Here is a 23,160-nt window from a genome sequence, read left to right on the forward strand (position 1 = left end):
ACCCTAATGGTATTTCTAACCAAAATTCTGCTCTCTTCGGGTCATCATCAATCTTAGCCTGAAATTCCTCGGCCCCTTGCTTTCGCATCTTAACTACTGGGGTTTCTCTCTCCTAACCAAATCCACTCCTTGAGGAGCTACAGGGGCATATTGAGGTATTAGAGGAGGTGGGGGAGGTGGAGTGTTTAGATTCGCATGAACAAACTCTGTGTACCAAGCGTCCATCATGTGGAGGTAAGCCTCTCTAGCCCTTCCGCCCTGACTCAGTGTCACGGGCTCACTGTCTACTGGTGCAGTCCCTTCAGTTGGAGCTGGCATATTACTTTCTACATCATCTCTGTAGCTACGTCAGGATCCATTTACTATATGAAAAACATAATTTATAATCGTCAGGAGTCGTCACACTATCAATATACAACTATGGCATGTATAGCTAGACTCGTACTCCTACTAGGTTAGTCCTAGAACTAACTAAACCATAGTTCTAATACCACTAAATGTACCACCTCTTACCTGAGTCTGAGGCCAAGACTGGATACGAGGTATTACCATACTTAACCATATGCATACTGTAACACCCCTCGCCCGCATCCGACGCCTGGACGGGGTTCGAGGTGCTACCTGACTTTTACTAACACTTCCATACCAAACAAGGCCATGAAATCTCAAATAATTAAAAAATTTTCATTTCTCATGCAATCTGTCCTTTATGCGAGCTTACGAGGCCCAATACATGCATTCGGGGTGGTTCGGGACCCAACCGAGAACTCATGAAAAACTTAGGAAATCTCTTGTATCAAGGCTCCACACGCTCGTGTAGATATAGAACACACGCCCAGGTGCTAAGAACACACCCGTGTCCCGAACCCATGTCCAAAACCTGGACAAATACAAGGCTATTTTCCAAGCCATTTTGTCACACTCACAACACATGCACGCATACTTATACAATAGCATACAACATGGCAAAATTAGGCACTTAAACCTTCCTAACATGACATGACCATGGTAATTTCACATGCAACCATTACAATAAGTTTTTCTTTCATCTTTACCATATTAATGCTATAGCTATCAACATGTCATCAAACCTCATGTCCATCACAAACCATGCATAATCATATCCACAAACCATTCATGAAGCATTATTAACTATTTACCAATCACTTAATCCTGCATTAGTTATTAGCTCATTAATGAATCTCAATTCAATCTCTAGGCATACATGTTGTAAGCCACATCACAAGAGATAATAACATACATGCATAAGAATAATCATATGGGCCCATAACGATATTAGCCAACATAGGCCAATTTACATGACTAATACTACCTTAATAACAAGCCAATGCCTTTGGCTAAATCATAATATTACATACTCACATTAAAACCCTATACATGCCATAGACTAGAATCACTTGAGTTTACTTACGCCGATAGCGTTAACTCGACAGTGTGATAATATCTCTGACGGCCTCCAACCCGAGCTAACCTGGAGACTCTAGAAAACATGGGAAATAAAGGGGTAAGCTTTCGCTTAGTAAGTTCATATGAAAACAATAAGCAGCTCATTAACTTGTTTTATCAATGTTTACAACATATTCTCAAGTTCACTGCAAGCTGTCTTCCTGAGCAATAGTCACTAAATTATTTATATCTGGAGCTACGAAACTCCAAATTAAGTTCCGTTAATTTTCCCTGAAACTAGACTCATTTATCTTTCTTTCATAAAATTTTCAGAATTTTTTACTTAGCCAATTAGTACAGTTTATTCCTCAAGTTTGCTCCTGATTCACTGTCTGACAGTTTCAACCCTTCTGCACTAAAGTTCAATTATCTCATAGTACAGGATTCGAATAATGTTCTCGTCTATTTATCTTGAAACTATACTCATATGTATACTTACTAATTTTTTTCTAGAATTTTTGGTCAAGCCATTTAGTACAGTTTATTAGTTAAAGTCTCCCCTGTTTCAGGGTATGACCACTCTGACCCTTGTCCACTTCGAACCAAATTTCTCCCTGTACAGAATTCCAATGACCATGCCGTTTGTTTCCCTTAAAAATAGACTCAATAAAGAATCCATGAATGTAAGGTATGACTCTTAATAATTTTTTTACAATTTATGATGAATTTCTAAAGTTAGAATAGGGGATCTCGAATTCATTCAGACCCTGTTTTACAAGAATTCAAATATCACACAATATAGAATTATTTTTCTTCCCCTGTTTATTTCATGTGAAAATAGACTCATTAAGCTTTAATCTCATATTTTATTCTACCTCTAACTAATTTTCCACTATTTTTAGTGTAGTTTCAAAGTTACACTACTGCAGTAACTCAAATCTGTCAAGGCTAAGTTACTCATTCATGATCATTGTTCACAAAATTAATACAACATCATTTCATCCATCATGGTAAGAACACATATTATGCATCATAGATCATCACATATCAAGGCATTCTCATAGGCTTAATATACATACTTGCACAACTCGTAACATAACTCAAGTGTATACTCACCAATGACTTACCTCATTGGGACCATCATCAACTCTTTCCTTGGATTACCCGTTGAACACTTGGAATACTAATTGGATACTCGGAAAAGCCTTTGCACATAAGTGCCTCAATTGTAGCTAAAGCTACCTCATATCTCATGACATTTCAATGCTCACTCTCGAGCTAGTCATCTAGACTCATAATTCCTAGTGACATGTCACTCGTATCCTATTCTATTCCTAAGGTTCAAACGGGATTTTCCTCGTCTATTAAGGCTTTGTCTTATCATATTTCTATTAATCACATACACTTAATATCTGTACAATTCATGTAATGATAACATTTAAATACATGTATAGCATGGTATTGTTTACATACAAACTTACCTCGATACCACAAAGGTGAAAAGGACATAATCATCCCTTAATCGATTTCTTTCCGTTCTAGGTCCAAATCTCGATTTCCTTGATCTATAATATCACATTTAGCCTACCAATCAGTCACAATATTCATATGGGTCTAAAAATCATATTTTTACAAATTTTCTGTGACAGCCCAAAATTGACCCTAGTCGGAAGGTGGTCTCGGGACCACAAAACCGAGGCATAAAAATAATTTAAAATTTATTTCGCTGCCTATAATATGTGTGTATCCATGTATGACATTTTTTGATGATTGATTTAGTGTTATAAAGGTGAATTTCACTAGAAAGGACCTAGTAGTGAACTTTGAAAGTATGATGGGGAAATGTGTGATGACTAGTTGCTCATGCATGCAAAAATAAAGGATTTGCATGTCAAATTTCCCCAAAAGAAGCTAGTGGCCGGCCATGACATGGTTTATGGGCAAAGAAAACATGTTGAAACATGTTTTGTTAATGCATGATGAATTAAATGATAAAATAATTAATGATGTTGGAGGAGAAACAAAAAAATCAAGAAAATAGCTCATCCTCCCCCCCCATTGCCGTGCAAGTGAAAGAAAAACAAGAAAAAAATTGTTCATCCTTGTTCTTTCCTTTTGGCCGAAAATACTAAGGGAGGAGATAGGAGTTTTGCTTCATGCTTGGTTTGGAAGAGAACAAGAAGGAGATTTGGCTAAATTTGCATCAAGATTAAGGTATGTATGAGGTTGTGTTGGGAGTTTCATGCATGTTTTGGTTGCTAACTTGATGTGCATGTTAGCCATGGCTCAAATCTTTGTTATGCCATGGAAATGGTATTTGGCCAAAGTTGTTATGGTGATAAAGCCATTGCATGCTAAGTGTGAAGCTTGATGATGATGCATGCAATGATGGATTGTCTACTCTTGAGTAAAATTTTGAGTTTTCTTGTTGTTTTATCATGATTGAAGTTGAAAAGGAGCATGATTGCCATATTCGGCCATGATGCATTCATGAGCATGGTTCATACTTCTTGCATGTTAGTTAAAATTTGTGTTTTGGATGGCTATGGACACCTTGAAATTGCCATGCTCATATATGTATATATATGTTTGCACATGATGTTTTGGTTATGAAGGAAGTGATGAATAAGTTTGTTTAAAGAAGAAGATGTTGAAGAATAATTGTGAAATTGCAAGCACAATTCGCCTAGCACACATATAAGTGCTTGATGCTATATTATAAGTTTTGAGCCACAATATGCAAAGCATTAACTAGTAAAATGCATGCTGTTTTTGTGAGGTATTAAGTGCATAATTGGCCTCAACATGTACATGAATATTCGCCTTGGGTAGCCTATTGAAGGCCTTAGCATTTCCTTGATGCTCAAATAAATTGTATTGAATTGCTTGATGTAGTATAAAATGTGCATGACCATTGTGTATTCAAGCTAAAGAGTGGCCATATGACCATTTAAATTCCTTGTCATATTCGCCATAAGCTAGCACAATGAGGTTTTAATAAATTGAATTTGTTTGAATTAGCTCAAGAGCTAAGAGGTCCACAATTGGACAAGGGAAGGAAAAAGTGATCGAATAGCCGTAAAAGCCGCTCGACAACATCCGAGGTAAGTCCTCAAGAAGTGACCTTACTTGAATTATGTGAGATGAAATATGGATGTGTATGATTATTGATTATGTGTGTATGAGTATTTGAATTCCACCGGGCTAAGTCCCAAGGCGAATATGCTAATGATTATAATTGTGTTTGAGCCTTAGTAACGAAAATGAAATATGTATGTCCAATGATTATTGATGTATGTGTGCATGAGAAATTGAATGATATCCGGGCTAAGCCTCAAGACAATTATGCTGAAAATTATATCCGGTTAAGACCAAGGCAATTGTGCTAGTAGCTATATCCGGCTAAGACCAAGGCATTCGTGCAAGTTGTTAAATCGGGCTAAGACCAAGGCATTTGTGCAAATCGTGATATCCGGGTTAAGTCCCGTAGGCCTTGGTGCGGGTTACCATAACCGGCTATGTCCCAAGGCGATTGAACGAGTAGCGACGTCGGTTAAACTCAAGGTATGTGATTTGAAAATTATAAGCTTGCTGGAAAATTTCAGCTAATGCACTTGTGAAATTTCCCAATGACAACGTAAGTGCGGTGTGTGCTTTTGCGCTAGGAGTAAGAGCGTATGAATATCCGCTCCTATGATGGAGCGAGTTATCGGCCTTAATGAAGCTGTTATTTGTGTATGAACATAAGTGTTGGGATGGTGAAGTAAGTACGATTATGTGAATGTGCATTAATGAAATGATGCATTTGGTTATGTGAATGTATTGCTTTAATTAAAGCTGATTATATTCCTTGAGACTTACTAAGCATAAAATGCTTACCCCGTTGCTTTGGCTCTCTGTTTTATAGATTTATTTCGATAGCAAACGGATTCGGGATCAATAAAGTCGAAGTCATCCACACTATCCACGCCTCTATTTTGGTATAAATTTTGGTTGAACTTTGAAATGGCATGTATAGGACTACCCTTGTTGGTTTAAAAGTGTGGCGATGTATATGTATACTGCCATGCGAAAATGGCTCGTAAAAGGAAGCATGAACTTAGACTATTTGTGGTTTGAATGTATATATATGGTGTCATGATGTGATTATGGATCGGAAATGGGAGTGTTGGTCACATGATCAGCCATTGGTATGGTTAAAATGATCATATGTGAACCTATGTATGGCAAGACTAGTTGGTTGATGGAGACTACAAAATAGATAAGACCTACCTTAAAACAGATGCTGCCAGCTGCAGTGACGTGAATGTGAAAAATCACCAAAAATGTAGGAATGGTATTAAATAGTGAATAAGCTATGTAAATGAACCTTGATGAGTCTATTTTCATATGGAAGAAGCGAAATGATCATAGGAGTTACATGTTAAGAGATATTGAAGCTATTGTGAAACAGGGCCAGAACGGTTTCTGGGTCCCCTGTCGCAAATTTAAAAATTCACTATAAATTATCCAGAAAGAATTAGGAGACATACCTTATATGTACAGATTCCATTTTGAGTCTAGTTTCATTAGAAACAAACGACACCAGCATTAAAGCCCTGTACAGAGAGATATTCAAGTTATACCGCGAGAAGGTCAGAGCAGGCGATCCCTGTAACATGGGTGACTTTAACTAATAAACTGTACCAATTGGCCTGACCAAAAATTCTAGAAATAAATCCATGGATGGATATATGAGTCTAAATTCAGGGAAAATTTACGAAATCAGTTTCCGAGTTTTGAAACTCGAGATATGATTTTTAAGACGACGGTGACGCAGTCTTCCAGCCTGACTGGAAATGCCAAATTGGTGGGCAAAACATGTGAACTTGGCTTGTTAACCCCTCGTGTCCGACACCGGCGATGGTCTCGGGTTCGGGTGTTACAATTTTATTGGTATCGAGCCACGGTTTAGTCGATTCTAGGACTACCGTGATGTGTTTGGGGTCTAGCTATACATGCCATTAAATGATGAATCGATAGTGTGGTGATTTACGACAATTTGACTTTGTGTTTGTTATTAGCAATGGATCCCGATCCCAACCGAAGCGATAGCTGATGGTGTGGAGAGTGTGGCGCTGCTCCGCGCAAGGGACAGCGCGGCGAACTCTCAACCTATGGCCAGCAATCCGAATGATGAGGCTAGGCAAGCCTTTTATAGTGTGATGAACGAATGGTTTAATCAATACATTCGAACTAACACTACTGTTCCACAACCTCCATTCCCGACAAATGCAACCCCGCACCCACAATACCTCCGGTGATCGACCAAATAAGGTCAAGTAAGCCCCAATCGATAGGATTCAAAACATGGGGCCACTGAATTTAAGGCTACGGATGATGATGATGCCGAAGCGAGCTGAATTTTGGTTGGATAACACTATCCGGTGCTCGATGAGCTATCCTGTACACCCGATGAGTGCTTAAAGTGTACCATCTCCTTGCTACGTGAGTCCGCCTACTATTGGTGGAGTACTCGACTTGTGGTGCCTAGAGAGCAAGTGACTTGGGAATTCTTTCAAACCGAGTTCAAAAAAGTATATTAGTCGAGATTCATCGACCAAAAGCGAAGGAATTTCTTGATCTTAAGCAAGGTTCTATGTCCGTTACCGACTACGAACGAAAGTTTGTGAGGCTTAGCCGGTACGCGCAAGAATGCATTTCGTCCGAAGCTATTATGTGTAAACGCTCGAGGATGGGCTGAATGATGATATAAGGATGTTCGTTGGCATTCTCGAGATACGAGAGTTCGTAGTACTTGTTGAGCGAGCTTGTAAAGTCAAGAGCTTAGAAAGGAGAAACAAAAGTTGATGTGGGAACCGGAGAATTCGAAGAGGTCCTCGGAAAGTCTCTTCAACAAGCATCGAAGAGATTTCGAGATGATGTGAGCCGGTCTAGAGGCGTTTGGGCTTTTCTAGACGAGGACGCGATCGACCCTTGTGACCACACGAGTCACTTGATCGCGATGGTGGAAATGATCGCCGAGAGAGGGCGGAGTGTCCACATTGTGGCAAATGGCATTCGGGAGCTGTTGGTTTCGTGATCGCTCTGTTATAAGTGTGGAACGGCCGACCACTTTATGAAGGATTGCCCGAGGATGCTTGAGCAGAATGTGAGTCGAGTGGAAACCCGGTGCTACCGCATTGCTCGAGGTAGGCCACCTAGAAATATGGGCAATGTCGTTGGCGGTCGAGAGGATCTAGAGATGCTACCATCGATCCGAGGCTCGTGCTCTGCGAGGACTTATGCCATACGCACACGCCGAGGATGCTTGCCTCTCGGATGTCATTACTGGTACTTTCACTCTTTTCAATACAAATGTGATTGCTTTGATTGACCCTGGTTCTACTCATTCATATATATGTGAAACCTTAGCATCCAAAGAAGACTTGCCTATTGAGTCTCTCGAGTTTGTAATTCGGGTATCAAACCCCTTGGGTCATTACGTGCTTGTCAACAAAGTGTGCAAGAAAAGTCCCCTAGTGTTCCGAGGTTCTTGTTTTCCGGCGGACTTGATGCTTTTGCCGTTCGATGAGTTCGACGTTATTCTTGGTCTGGATTGGTTGACCATGCACGATGCGGTTGTAAATTGCAAGAGCAAGACTATCGATTTGAGGAGCGCGAATAACAAGATAATACGGGTTGGGTCTACGGACTTAAAGGAGTTGCCAGCTGTAATATCAGCGATGTTGGCCCAGAAATATGTAAGAAAAGGGTGCGAAGCGTACCTTGCGTATGTGCTCGATGACAAGGAATCAGAAAAGAAACCCGAATCTGTGCCCGTGGTTTGTGAATACCCGGATGTTTTCCCAAGAATTGCCGCTTACCACTGTTCGGAAGTAGAATTTGGCATCGAATTGGTACCTGGTACCACTCCAATTTCGATAGCTCCGTATCGTATGGCATTAACGGAGTTAAAGGAATTGAAGGTCCAATTGCAAGAATTGACGGATAGAGGTTTCGCTCGACCGAGTTTTTCTCCATGGGGCGCACCAGTATTGTTTGTGAAAAAGAAGGACCGAAGCATGAGGTTTTGCATCGACTATCGTCAACTCAATAAAGTGACGATAAAGAATAAATATCTGTTGCCACAAATTGACGATTTGTTTGATCAATTAAAGGGAGCCTCGGTGTTTTCAAAGATAGATTTAAGGTCGGGGTACTATCAGTTGAGGGTCCGAGAATCGGACATACCCAAAACCGCTTTTAGAACGAGGTGCGGTCACTCTGAATTCTTGGTGATGCCGTTTGGGCTCACTAATGCCCTCGGTGTTTATGGATTTAATGAATAGAATTTTCAGGCCATACTTGGATCGGTTCAGTAGTTGTATTTATCGATGACATTTAGGTCAATTCGAGAGATGGAACCGAACATCTTGAACACCGAGGCTAGTGTTGCAAATCTTACGAGATAGCGGTTATACATAAAGTTTGGTAAATGTGAATTTTGGTGAAAGAGGTTAGCTTTTTTGGGGCACGTGGTGTCCGTGATCGGTGTCGTCGGTGGACCGAACAAAATTTCAGCCATAGTCAATTGAAACCTCCAAGGAATGTTACGAAGTTAGGAGCTTTTTGGGGCTTGCGGATACTATCGACAATTTGTGGAAGGTTTTTCGATGATAGCTGCTACCGATGACGAAACTACTCCAAAAGATGTTGAGTTCGAGTGGTCGAACGCTGTCAAGAAAGTTTCGATCGACTAAAAACTTGTTTAACCGAGGCCCGGTGCTAGTACAGTACCAAGTCCGGTAAAGAGTTTGTCATATCGATGACGCATCCTTGCTTAGGTTAGGTTGTGTGTTGATGCAAGAAGGTCGAGTTGTGGCCTACGCGTCGAGACAACTAAAGCCGCATGAGAGAAACTATCCGACCCATGACCTTGAACTAGCAGCCATAGTGTTCGCCTTGAAGATATGGCAACATTACTTGTTTGGAGAAAAGTGTCATATTTATTCGGACCACAAGAGTCTAAAATATTTGATGACTCGTAAAGATTTAAACCTGCGACAAAGACGTTGGCTTGAGTTGTTGAAAGACTATGAACTCATCATTGATTATCACTCGGGAAAGGCCAACGTGGTGGCCGATGCTTTAAGTCGCAAGGCACCGCTCGCTTTGAGAGCGATGGATGCTCATTTATCCGTTTCACCCGAGGAGGTGCTAGTAGTCGAATTAGAGGCCAAACCGTTATTGATTCATCAAATACTTGAATCTCGAAGGTCGACGCTGAATTGGTCGCTAAGCGAGCGAATGTGTTTCGGATGAAGAATCGAATTTCAGATTGACGACAATGACCGCTTGACGCTCAAGGGTCGATTATGTATTCCAAGGAATTGAACTTGTTTCGATGATTTTGAGCGAGGCTCACAAGAGTCGAATGTCAATCCACCCGGGTAGTACTAAAATGTACAATGACCTGAAATGCCAATTTTGGTGGCCGGTATGAAATGAGACATTTCAATTTGTTTCAAGGTGTCTGATATGTCAACGAGTGAAAGCGGAACATCAAGTGCCATCGGGATTACTTGACCAATCATGATACCGAATAGAAATGGGATCGAGTGACAATGGATTTTATATCCGGATTACCGGTGTCGGCAAGTAAGAAAGATGCGATTTGGGTCATTGTTGATAGGTGACCAAGTCCGCTCATTTTATCCTGTCCGCACGGATTTTTCGCTCAATAAATTGGCGAATTATCGTCTCCCAAATTATTCGATGGCATGGGGTGCCTATTTCTATCGTGGTCGGATAGAGACCCAAGATTACATCGCGATTTTGGAAGAAATTGCAAGAGGCTTTGGGTACCAAGTTGCATTTCAAGACCGCTTTTCACCCCCAAACCGATGGTCAATCCGAGCGGATAATTCGAGATACTTGAGGATATGTTAAGATGTTGCGTCCTCGAGTTTAGTGGTTCATGGGAGCGGTATTTGCCGTTGATTGAATTCGCTTACAACAACAAACTTTCAATCAAGTATTAAGATGGCACCCTACGAGGCCTTGTACGATCGTAAATGCCGTACACCATTGTTTTGGACCGAGCTTGGTGAAAGCAAGATTTTCGGTGGATTTGATTAGAGATCTTTGAGTAGAAGTGAAAGTAATCCGTGAAAGTCTCAAGATAGCCTCCGATCGTCGAAGTCGACGCGGACTGAAGCGTAAGGATATCGAGTATCGTGGGTGATAAAGTGTTTCTCAAGGTATCGCCTTGGAAAAAGATACTCGATTCAGCCGTAAGGGCAAGTTGAGCCCGAGGTTCATTGGGCCATACGAGATATCCGAAGCGAGTCGGTCCGGTGGCATATCGTTTGATTTTGCCCCCGAACTCGAAAAGGTTCACGATGTCTTTCACGTTTTGATGCTTCGACGCTATAGATCCGATCCATCACACGTGATTAGTCCATCAGAAATTGAAATTCAAGCTAATATGAGTTATGAGGAAGAACCGATTCGTATCCTATCACGAGAAGTGAAAGAGTTGCGAAACAAGCGGGTTCCGCTAGTAAAAGTGTTATGGCTCAAGCACGGGATAGAAGAAGCTACTTGGGAGACCGAGAACTCTATGAAAGAGCGATATCCAAACCTATTTACGGTAAGATTTTTGGGGACGAAAATTTCTTAAGTGGGGAGAGTTGTGACACCCAAAATTGACCCTAGTCGGAAGGTGGTCTCGGGACCACAAAACCGAGGCATAAGAATAATTTAAAATTTATTTCGATGCCTATAATATGTGTGTATCCATGTATGACATTTTTGATGATTGATTTAGTGTTATAAAGGTGAATTTCACTAGAAAGGACCTAGTAGTGAACTTTGAAAGTATGATGGGAAATGTGTGATGACTAGTTGCTCATGCATGCAAAAATAAAGGATTTGCATGTCAAATTTCCCCAAAAGAAGCTAGTGGCCGGCCATGACATGGTTTATGGGCAAAGAAAACATGTTGAAACATGTTTTGTTAATGCATGATGAATTAAATGATAAAATAATTAATGATGTTGGAGGAGAAACAAAAAAAATCAAGAAAATAGCTCATCCTCCCCCCATTGCCGTGCAAGTGAAAGAAAAACAAGAAAAAAAATTGTTCATCCTTGTTCTTTCCTTTTGGACGAAAATACTAAGGGAGGAGATAGGAGTTTTGCTTCATGCTTGGTTTGGAAGAGAACAAGAAGGAGATTTGGCTAAATTTGCATCAAGATTAAGGTATGTATGAGGTTGTGTTGGGAGTTTCATGCATGTTTTGGTTGCTAACTTGATGTGCATGTTAGCCATGGCTCAAATCTTTGTTATGCCATGGAAATGGTATTTGGCCAAAGTTGTTATGGTGATAAAGCCATTGCATGCTAAGTGTGAAGCTTGATGATGATGCATGCAATGATGGATTGTCTACTCTTGAGTAAGATTTTGAGTTTTCTTGTTGTTTTATCATGATTGAAGTTGAAAAGGAGCATGATTGCCATATTCGCCATGATGCATTCATGAGCATGGTTCATGCTTCTTGCATGTTAGTTAAAATTTGTGTTTTGGATGGCTATGGACACCGTGAAATTCGCCATGCTCATATATGTATATATATGTTTGCACATGATGTTTTGGTTATGAAGGAAGTGATGAATAAGTTTGTTTAAAGAAGAAGATGTTGAAGAATAATTGTGAAATTGCAAGCACAATTGCCTAGCACACATATAAGTGCTTGATGCTATATTATAAGTTTTGAGCCACAATATGCAAAGCATTAACTAGTAAAATGCATGCTGTTTTTGTGAGGGATTAAGTGCATAATTGGCCTCAACATGTACATGAATATTCGGCCTTGGGTAGCCTATTGAAGGCCTTAGCATTTCCTTGATGCTCAAATAAATTGTATTGAATTGCTTGATGTAGTATAAAATGTGCATGACCATTGTGTATTCAAGCTAAAGAGTGGCCATATGACCATTTAAATTCCTTGTCATATTCGGCCATAAGCTAGCACAATGAGGTTTTAATAAATTGAATTTGTTTGAATTAGCTCAAGAGCTAAGAGGTCCACAATTGGACAAGGGGAAGGAAAAAGTGATCGAATAGCCGTAAAAGCCGTTCGACAACATCCGAGGTAAGTCCTCAAGAAGTGACCTTACTTGAATTATGTGAGATGAAATATGGATGTGTATGATTATTGATTATGTGTGTATGAGTATTTGAATTCCACCGGGCTAAGTCCCAAGGCGAATATGCTAATGATTATAATTGTGTTTGAGCCTTAGTAACGAAAATGAAATATGTATGTCCAATGATTATTGATGTATGTGTGCACGAGAAATTGAATGATATCCGGGCTAAGCCTCAAGACAATTATGCTGAAAATTATATCCGGTTAAGACCAAGGCAATTGTGCTAGTAGCTATATCCGGCTAAGACCCAAGGCATTCGTGCAAGTTGTTAAATCCGGGCTAAGACCAAGGCATTTGTGCAAATCGTGATATCCGGGTTAAGTCCGTGAGGCCTTGGTGCGGGTTACCATAACCGGGCTATGTCCCGAAGGTGATTGAACGAGTAGCGACGTCCGGTTAAACTCCGAAGGTATGTGATTTGAAAATTATAAGCTTGCTGGAAAATTTCAGCTAATGCACTTGTGAAATTTCCCAATGACAACGTAAGTGCGGTGTGTGCTTTTGCGCTAGGAGTAAGAGCGTATGAATATCCGCTCCTATGATGGAGCGAGTTATCGGCCTTAATGAAGCCGTTATTTGTGTATGAACATAAGTGTTGGGATGGTGAAGTAAGTACGATTATGTGAATGTGCATTAATGAAATGATGCATTTGGTTATGTGAATGTATTGCTTTAATTAAAGCTGATTATATTCCTTGAGACTTACTAAGCATAAAATGCTTACCCGCTGCTTTGGCTCTCTGTTTTATAGATTTCGCTCAAGCAAACGGATTCGGGATCAATAAAGTCGAAGTCATCCACACTATCCATGCCTCTATTTTGGTATAAATTTTGGTTGAACTTTGAAATGGCATGTATAGGACTACCCTTGTTGGTTTAAAAGTGTGGCGATGTATATGTATACGGCCATGCGAAAATGGCTCGTAAAAGGAAGCATGAACTTAGACTATTTGTGGTTTGAATGTATATATATGGTGTCATGATGTGATTATGGATCGGAAATGGGAGTGTTGGTCACATGATCAGCCATTGGTATGGTTAAAATGATCATATGTGAACCTATGTATGGCAAGACTAGTTGGTTGATGGAGACTACAAAATAGATAAGACCTACCTTAAAACAGATGCTGCCAGCTGCAGTGACGTGAATGTGAAAAATCACCAAAAATTGTAGGAATGGTATTAAATAGTGAATAAGCTATGTAAATGAACCTTGATGAGTCTATTTTCATATGGAAGAAGCGAAATGATCATAGGAGTTACATGTTAAGAGATATTGAAGCTATTGTGAAACAGGGCCAGAACGGTTTCTGGGTCCCCTGTCGCAACTTTAAAAATTCACTATAAATTATCCAGAAAGAATTAGGAGACATACCTTATATGTACAGATTCCATTTTGAGTCTAGTTTCATTAGAAATAAACGACACCAGCATTAAAGCCCTGTACAGAGAGATATTCAAGTTATACCGCGAGAAGGTCAGAGTAGTCGATCCCTGTAACATGGGTGACTTTAACTAATAAACTGTACCAATTGGCCCGACCAAAAATTCTAGAAATAAATCCATGGATGGATATATGAGTCTAAATTCAGGGAAAATTTACGAAACCAGTTTCCGAGTTTTGAAACTCGAGATATGATTTTTAAGGCGACGGTGATGCAGTCTTCCAGCCTGACTGGAAATGCCAAATTGGTGGGCAAAACATGTGAACTTGGCTTGTTAACCCCTCGTGTCCGACAACGGTGATGGTCTCGGGTTCGGGGTGTTACATTTTCATTTTGACCCCTAAACTTTTGCATATTTGCACTTTTGCCCCAATGCTCGTAAAATAATTTTTATCACATTTCTTTACTCCTTGAGTCTAGATGAACCATTTTCATAACTATAGAAAGTCATAATTTCAACTATTTTACACATTACAACTCATTTTACAACTTAGTAATCTAGCCTTTTTTTTAAGGTGTTTTCATGCAATTTCTTTCACAAAAGTTGTTTATTAGACAACTAGGACTCATAATCTTCCATAAAAACACAGCAAACAACACATTTACTCTCATGGCAAAACCCTAGACTCTTCATCATTTTGCAAAAGAGTCCCCTCTTATGAAAGCTCATGCTTTAGGGGTTCCAAAAATGTAAAAATCATCAAGCAAAGACATTAAAATCACTTACAAGCAAGGGAAATATGTTGCTGAAATTTTTCAGCTTCAAAACCCTTTCTTTGCTGCATATTTCGGTGAAGGAGAAGAGAAAAATGATAACTTTTTCTTTTTGATTTGTTAATAATAAAACTAGTCAAAATTGTTGACCAAATTTCACCTAATTTTGACTTTTTAACAATTTTGTCTCCCATGGCCGGCCATCACACTTTCAATGGCCTAATTTCACTTTAAAGAACCCCAATTTAAGATACAAGGCAATTTAACACACCTTTAGGTATTAAACACAACTTTTACCTTTTACGCGATTTAGTCTTTTTTCGATATTGGACTAGAAATTGCTAAAATTAACTTACCAAAATTTACATGCACTTATAAAATTATATTATAACACATAAAATAATACTAAAATAATTTTCTCTAGCCTCGAAATAGTGGTCCTGAAACCACTGTTCCGACTAGGCCCAAAATCGGGCTGTTACATTTCTTCCCCCTTTTAGGGATTTTCGTCCCCGAAAATCTTACCAGAAAAAGTTGCTCTCTACTTTCACGAGTCACTTATATCTTTTTCTCAAAACTTACAAAACAACTCAGCTAAAGCTGATACTCAGGATTTCTGTAACCCTTCCACAATTACCATAAAATTCTCGGCTCAATTCGAAATGCTGAAAACTGACATTCTAAGAACTATAAGCTTAGAAACACAACTCGTCCCAATCTGTCTAACAATACCTCTGTATATACCAAAATAGTCATGCGGACTACTATCATCAATCTATCACAATCCATTATGGTATCTCTTATTTCCCGGAGAAGAGAGACATCCCGATACAAAATTCATACTAATCATTTCTCAATTTTCTCTTTCAATGTCAGCATTGACAATTATAATCTTGAATATATCTGATAATCGGCTTTCCCCGGTAGTCAATTTAACATCCTTTGGAAGAATAAACAAAAGACTGCTGTGAACTCTGTACACAATTCTCTGCATAGCCTGGAGTTTCTCAGTACCCTAATCTTACTCTAAAATAATAGTAACAGAAACCAGAAATCAAATCTTCCTTGCAATTCCAAATTAAAAGTCGAATCATGCTGTACTTGTTTAATTTACCACTTATAGCCACATTTCTATACTCTGATCATCAACTGTTTAGAAACTTTACTAACATGAATCAAATGATTCCAACTTCATAGATGTGGTCTCTTTACTAATCAGGATAACTATACTTATAACATCTCTCGGACAAGAGAAATCCAACTAATATGTTTCCATAACATACTTTCAAGAATAAAACCCCATCATTTCTGACTGTACGACTACTTACCAAAGAACACGTAATGGTATTCTCGAACTAGAGAATAAACTTAAATGCACATAACTCAGATTTACTTTTACAGAATAACCATTCTTTTCCCCAAGATTTTAAAGAAATCTCGACACTGAAATCCCCACACTTTTATGGTCGAGCCAGAAGCTTAATCATAACAGATTCTAATATCGCAAGTCAAAGATTACTTGTAAAGATAAACCAAGCTTGATAATTCTCAAAACAAGAACGAGAGAAAAACCAATATAAGGAATTCCAAGATATAAAGACTATACCAGAAATCCGAGAATATAATCTAGAAGAAAATAATGAAGATGATCCGGAAAATCCCTCAGAGAAAACCAGAAATAAACTACTGTCTGTACGCTCTAGAATTTCTCGTAACAGAGATAATATAATTCTCGCATATATAAACTATAATCAATAGAACATCAGAATAATCTTACATAGATTTTTACTGTCAACTTAATTCCAATATATCAGAATAGAAATCTGAAGAGATGGGGAAATGTAGATCATAACTAACTGGACCAATAGAACTTTTCATCTAATATCATAGTCACTAGCATCCTCACACAATAGAATTCTCAGTCGAAAGGGATAACCATACGTATTCCCCAGAATAGAGGAAAACATAGAATACTCAGAAGAGAAAGATAGCCATCACTTTTGTTTAAATGAATTCGTCATACTCAGACATCTGTGCAAGTCTGACATTATTCCTCTAACTAATTCTATCTTCGCTAATCTCATACTATTCCATTTTTGTACTCTTCGGTTTCACTTTTGCAAGCTTATGCAACATATCTCTCGAGAATCTCATCGTATAACTCTATTACGGTAAGGGGCGAAGATTGTAAAGCCTCTAAACTTTTGACTCTCAAGCAAATACATATTCAACAACAACATAGCTTTACATATTGATTCAAACATTTCAAATTTCCAACTTGTTATAAACACATTTTCACATATCTCAAGAATACATGTAACTTTATTTCATGCGAATATTAGCTAAACATAAGTGAATTTATCATAACTCAAACTTTCATTTCTTTTTCTCAAATTACCCTTAATGTTTTATCAAATTCCCATATTTAGTCTTAATCACTTGTCAATATTTATCAAATTGGAGAACGTCTTACGGTTTTGAGTACATCGTTTACTTGATGCCATAGTTCAACTATGGTCTTGTACTAGCTCTCATCCACCTGTGTCGATGCCGTGTCCCAGATAGGTCTTACACTGACACATGTAACCGTGCTGACGCATGTCCCAGACATGTCTTACACTAGCACATCTCTTAGCCGACGCATGTCCTAGACATGTCTGACATTGGCTAACATCTCGAGGTCGATGCATGTCCCAGACATGTCTTACACTGGCTCTCATACTGTGGCTGATGCATGTCCTAGACATGTCTTACACTAGCCCTCGTCTCAATGCCGATGCCATGTCCCAGACATGGTCTTACACTGGTACACAAATCTCATGTATTGCCACGGTCCAACCATAGTCTTTTCCGTCAATTCATTAGTGAACGATCGTACTCATTCCCTGCATTCCACCCAATTTGATCTTTCATTACAACTTTCATGCTATTGTGACATTTATGATTCTGTAAGTAAGATTATAAGGCATAACATTTCGGCATCTTGACTTCATTAATCTAGACAAAAATGTCAACCTCATGTATATACTGATTACTAATCATGCAATAAAAGCATTCATACATACACTCTGTCACTTCAAGCAAATTTCTTTCTTTTCATAAACACTTGGCCAAATCAAGTTGGACATTTAACATCGTATAAATACTAACATGCATAAAAACGTTTTTCACAACTTAACTGTGTTTTACTCCACTATTTCACATTCTTTAACTCAAGAGTATCACATAGTGAATACTAGTTCATATGAAAATCATGAATATCTTTTCATACCTTTCCCATTTTCAGCATGTCACAAGCATGATTCAATAATCTCAACTTTACTCTTATCTTTATCAAGATTTGCTCGGTTCAAATTCATTCCTGTCTTAACCAACAGTTTTGTTAGGGCCGAGAGATATCACACTATCACGAGTAATACTATGGCATGTATAGCTACACTCTCTTACGCTAGATTAGTCTGAGAACTGACTAAACCATGCTCTGATACCACTAAATGTAACACCCCTCGCCCGCATCCGACCCTGGACGGGGTTCGAGGTGCTACCTGACTTTTACAACACTTCCAAACTAAACAGGGCCATGAAATCTCAAATAATTAAAAACTTTTCTTTTCTCATGCAATCTGTCCTTTATGCGAGCTTACGAGGCCCAATACATGCATTTGGGGTGGTTCGGGACCCAACCGAGAACTCATGAAAAACTTAGGAAATCTCTTTTATCAAGGCTCCACACGCCCGTGTAGGTAAAGAACATACGCCGGGGTGCTAAGAACACGCCCGTGTCCCGAACCCATGTCCAAAACCTGGACAAATACAAGGCTATTTTCCAAGCCATTTTGTCACACTCACAACACATGTACGCATACTTATACAATAGCATACAACATGGCAAAATTAGGCACTTAAACCTTCCTAACATGACATGACCATGGTAATTTCACATGCAACCATTACAATAAGTTTTTCTTTCATCTTTACCATATTAATGCTATAGCTATCAACATGTCATCAAACCTCATGTCCATCACAAACCATGCATAATCATATCCACAAACCATTCATGCAGCATTATTAACTATATACCAATTACTTAATCCTGCATTAGTTATTAGCTCATCAATGAATCTCAATTCAATCTCTAGGCATACATGTTGTAAGCCACATCACAAGAGATAATAACATACATGCATAAGAATAATCATATGGGCCCATAACGATATTAGCCGACATAGGCCAATTTACATGACTAATACTACCTTAATAACAAGCCAATGCCTTTGGCTAAATCATAATATTACATACTCACATTAAAACCCTATACAAGCCATAGACTAGAATCACTTGAGTTTACTTACGCCGATAGCGTTAACTCGACAGTGTGATAATATCTCTGACGGCCTCCAACCTGAGCTAACCTGGAAACTCTAGAAAACATGGGAAAGAAGGGGGGTAAGCTTTCGCTTAGTAAGTTCATATGAAAACAATAAGCAACTCATTAACTTGTTTTATCAATGTTTACAACATATTCTCAAGTTCACTGCAAGCTGTCTTCCTGAGCAATAGTCACTAAATTATTTATATCTGGAGCTATGAAACTCCAAATTAAGTTCCGTTAATTTTCCCTGAAACTAGACTCATTAATCTTTCTTTCATAAAATTTCCAGAATTTTTGACATAGCCAATTAGTACAGTTTATTCCTCAAGTTTTCTCCTGATTCACTATCTGACAGTTTCAACCCTTCTGCACTAAAGTTCAATTATCTCATAGTACAGGATTCGAATAATGTTCTCGTCTATTTATCTTGAAACTATACTCATATGTATACTTACTAATTTTTTTCTAGAATTTTTTGGTCAAGCCATTTAGCACAGTTTATTAGTTAAAGTCTCCCCTATTTCAGGGTATGACCACTCTGACCCTTGTCCACTAAGAACTGAATTTCTCCCTGTACAGAATCCCAATGACCATACCGCTTGTTTTCCTTAAAAATAGACTCAATAAGGAATCCATGCATGTAAGGTATGACTCTTAATAATTTTTTTACAATTTATGATGAATTTATAAAGTTAGAACAGGGGATCTCGAATTCATTCAGACCCTATTTTACAAGAATTCAAATATCACAGAATATAGAATTCTTTTTCTTCCCCTGTTTATTTCATGTGAAAATAGACTCATTAAGCTTTAATCTCATATTTTATTCTATCTCTAACTAATTTTCCACTATTTTTAGTGTATTTTCAAAGTTACACTACTGCAGTAACTCAAATCTGTCAAGGCTAAGTTACTCATTCATGATCATTGTTCATAAAATTAATACAACATCATTTCATCCATCATGGTAAGAACACATATTATGCATCATAGATCATCACATATCAAGGCATTCTCATAGGCTTAATATACATACTTGCACAACTCGTAACATAACTCAAGTGTATACTCACCAATGACTTACCTCATTGGGACCATCATCAACTCTTTCCTTGGATTACCCATTGAACACTTGGAATACTAATTGGATACTCGGAAAAGCCTTTGCACATAAGTGCCTCAATTGTAGCTAAAGCTACCTCATATCTCATGACATTTCAATGCTCACTCTCGATCTAGTCATCTAGACTCATAATTCCTAGTGACATGTCACTCGTATCCTATTCTATTCCTAAGGTTCAAACGGGATTTTTCCTCGTCTATTAAGGCTTTGTCTTATCATATTTCTATTAATCACATACACTTAATATCTGTACAATTCATGTAATGATAACATTTAAATACATGTGTAGCATGGTATTGTTTATATACAAACTTACCTCGATACCACAAAGGTGAAAAGGACATAATCATCCCTTAATCGATTTCTTTCCGTTCTAGGTCCAAATCTCGATTTCCTTGATCTATAATATCACATTTAGCCTACCAATCAGTCACAATATTCATATGGGTCTAAAAATCATATTTTTACAAATTTTCATTTTGACCCCTAAACTTTTGCATATTTTCACTTTTTCCCCAATGCTCGTAAAATAATTTTTATCACATTTCTTTACTCCTTGAGTCTAGATGAACCATTTTCATAACTATAGCAACTCATAATTTCAACTATTTTACACATTACAACTCATTTTACAACTTAGCAATCTAGCCTTTTTTTTAAGGTGTTTTCATGCAATTTCTTTCACAAAAGTTGTTTATTAGAAAACTAGGACTCATAATCTTCCATAAAAACACAGAAAACAACACATTTACTCCCATGGCAAAACCCTAGACTCTTCATCATTTTGCAAAATAGTCCCCTCTTATGAAAGCTCATGCTTTAGGGGTTCAAAAAATGTAAAAATCATCAAGCAAAGACATCAAAATCACTTACAAGCAAGGGAAATATGTTGCTGAAATTTTTCAGGTTCAAAACCCTTTCTTTGCTGCATATTTCAGTGAAGGAGAAGAGAAAAATGATAACTTTTTCTTTTTGATTTGTTAATAATAAAACTAGTCAAAATTGTTGACCAAATTTCACCTAATTTTGACTTTTCAACAATTTTGTCTCCCATGGCCGGCCATCACACTTTCAATGGCCTAATTTCACTTTAAAGACCCCCAATTTAAGATACAAGTCAATTTAACACACCTTTAGGTATTAAACACAACTTTTACCTTTTACGCGATTTAGTTCTTTTTTCGAAATTGGACTAGAAATTGCTAAAATTAACTTACCAAAATTTACATGCACTTATAAAATTATATTATAACACATAAAATAATACTAAAATAATTTTCTCTAGCCTCGAAATAGTGGCCCAAAACCACTGTTCCGACTAGGCCCAAAATCGGGCTGTTACACATACAATCATTTTCGAGTCACCAAAACTTGATTAAATTTAAAACTTTTTCTAACCTTGTTTAAACTCCTTAATGTGGGCCTACGAGGCCTCAAACTCTCATTGGAAACAATTCGGAACCAACTCGGGTCCTTAAACTAACTTAAAAAAGACTCTTGAAACAGGGCACACACCCATGTGGAAGGGTAACACGCTCGTGTGTTCATTATTACATGGCCATACTGATGGCCCGTGTGACACACACGGCCTAAGTCTCTAAAGACACGCTCATGTCCCATTCCCGTGTGAATTTATTCTAAATTCAAACCTACAGGGGTTTTCACATAGCTTGAAACACGGTCGTTTCCCTCACACGGCCATGTCACGTCCGTGTCCTAGCCCCTGTCTAAAAAATCTTGACATTCTGTTTCTGACTCAGCAATCCTTAAGGGTCATACGGCCAAGGTACACGCCCGTGTGCTAGACCGTGTCCTTCACACGGCTGAGACACACAGTCGTGTCTCTATCTGTGTGTTTACTACCATGCATACTGACTTGAAATTTTTACGTGTAAGAGACACATGGCCAGAAAACATGCCTATGGGGCTGGCCGTGTGCTGCACACGACTTAGACACACGCTCATGCGTCTACCCGTGTGGAAAATATAGGGCTATTTACCAAGCCCTTTGCCACCCTGAAACAAAAAATAACAACATCCATCATGCTAAATATCATCATAATATGATTCCCCAATCCAACAACCACATCTAAGGCCGTTACACATTTCATATTCACTAAAACAACCAAGAAATTACCCATTCATGAAATAACCTCTTGTATTAATATAACAACTTTCAACTTTAGCCATTTTTGTGACCTTATACAAAATGAATCAAAATGCTAAAATAAGCCAACACATTTTGCCGATTAACAATGACACAAAATTCTAAAGTCAGGGTCCTATACATTCCATAATCAAAATAAATAAATCTAACTATACCAAGTGCTTCTATTGATAGTGTGATCAATGCCTCCGACGTCCGTTGATCCACGAGCTAATTAGGTGGCACTATAAGAAAATGGAAAGAAATAGGGTAAGCATAAAGCTTAGTAAGTTGCATGAAAATAAATGTAATGACAACTTTACCAATCTTATTAATACTCATGATACAAAAATAGGTATAAGCACAACTTACTCATCACTATCCAATACCATTCACATAGCATATACTAAGCTCACATCTCATACATTTCAAATAGGTACCTGTACCGCTCACAACATGGTTATACTTTTCTCGTTTAACTTAAACTGTAACTCTCGGCATTGAACCATTTGAAATACTATCAGATATTCACTAAGCCTCAAACACGGGGTATAGTGCTGATGCCATGTCCTAGACATGGTCTTACACTGGCTCATCCATCAAGTCGATCCCAAGTCCCAGACATGGTCTTACACTGACACATTTTGTAACCGATGCATGTCCCAAACATGTCTTACACTGGCTTACATCTCGATGCTGATGCATGTCTCAGACATGTCTTACACTAGCTCTCGTCTCAATGCCGATGCCATGTC

At 38.4% G+C, this 23,160-nt stretch overlaps 2 long non-coding RNA genes across 2 annotated transcripts; both read right to left on the bottom strand.

Annotated features, from left to right (window-relative positions):
* Window positions 1–1,134: 1,134 nt before the first annotated feature.
* On the bottom strand, window positions 1,135–14,860 carry LOC128282649 (uncharacterized). Its single transcript, XR_008273000.1, has 3 exons — window positions 14,775–14,860; window positions 2,889–2,972; window positions 1,135–1,501 (listed from the first exon to the last, which is right to left on the bottom strand). It is a non-coding gene; the product is annotated as an uncharacterized LOC128282649 (long non-coding RNA).
* Window positions 14,861–18,881: 4,021 nt separating this feature from the next.
* Window positions 18,882–20,659, bottom strand: LOC128281418 (uncharacterized). Its single transcript, XR_008271625.1, has 2 exons — window positions 20,576–20,659; window positions 18,882–19,185 (listed from the first exon to the last, which is right to left on the bottom strand). It is a non-coding gene; the product is annotated as an uncharacterized LOC128281418 (long non-coding RNA).
* Window positions 20,660–23,160: the final 2,501 nt, after the last annotated feature.

Source organism: Gossypium arboreum, chromosome 10, assembly GCF_025698485.1.
Source record: "Gossypium arboreum isolate Shixiya-1 chromosome 10, ASM2569848v2, whole genome shotgun sequence".
In the NCBI taxonomy this organism is placed as follows: Eukaryota; Viridiplantae; Streptophyta; class Magnoliopsida; order Malvales; family Malvaceae; genus Gossypium; species Gossypium arboreum.